Source organism: Penaeus monodon, chromosome 28, assembly GCF_015228065.2.
Source record: "Penaeus monodon isolate SGIC_2016 chromosome 28, NSTDA_Pmon_1, whole genome shotgun sequence".
Classification (NCBI taxonomy): Eukaryota; Metazoa; Arthropoda; class Malacostraca; order Decapoda; family Penaeidae; genus Penaeus; species Penaeus monodon.
The window spans coordinates 38,187,538-38,187,816 of record NC_051413.1 but is presented as its reverse complement, the minus strand read 5'-3'; positions in this window follow the sequence as shown (position 1 = coordinate 38,187,816).

Here is a 279-nt window from a genome sequence, read left to right as displayed (position 1 = left end):
ACTGCACGAGATTCGGTGCCGTATAAGAGAGATGAATAAAAACGAAATATTGTAGTACCGACACTTTGCGCGTGTGAGCGTGAACCTAACCCCTCCCGCCTTTGCACAAGCTAACACGCGCAGCTATATTGGCAGAGGAGGAGGATGCCCGTGAATTTTCAGTGAGGAGTTTCATAAATTTGTTCAGTAATTATATCTTGAGTTATGACCTGCCTTGCGTGCGGGAGGACAGATAAAATCGAATATAATCTTGACAGCTTTTGGTACAATATGGATAGT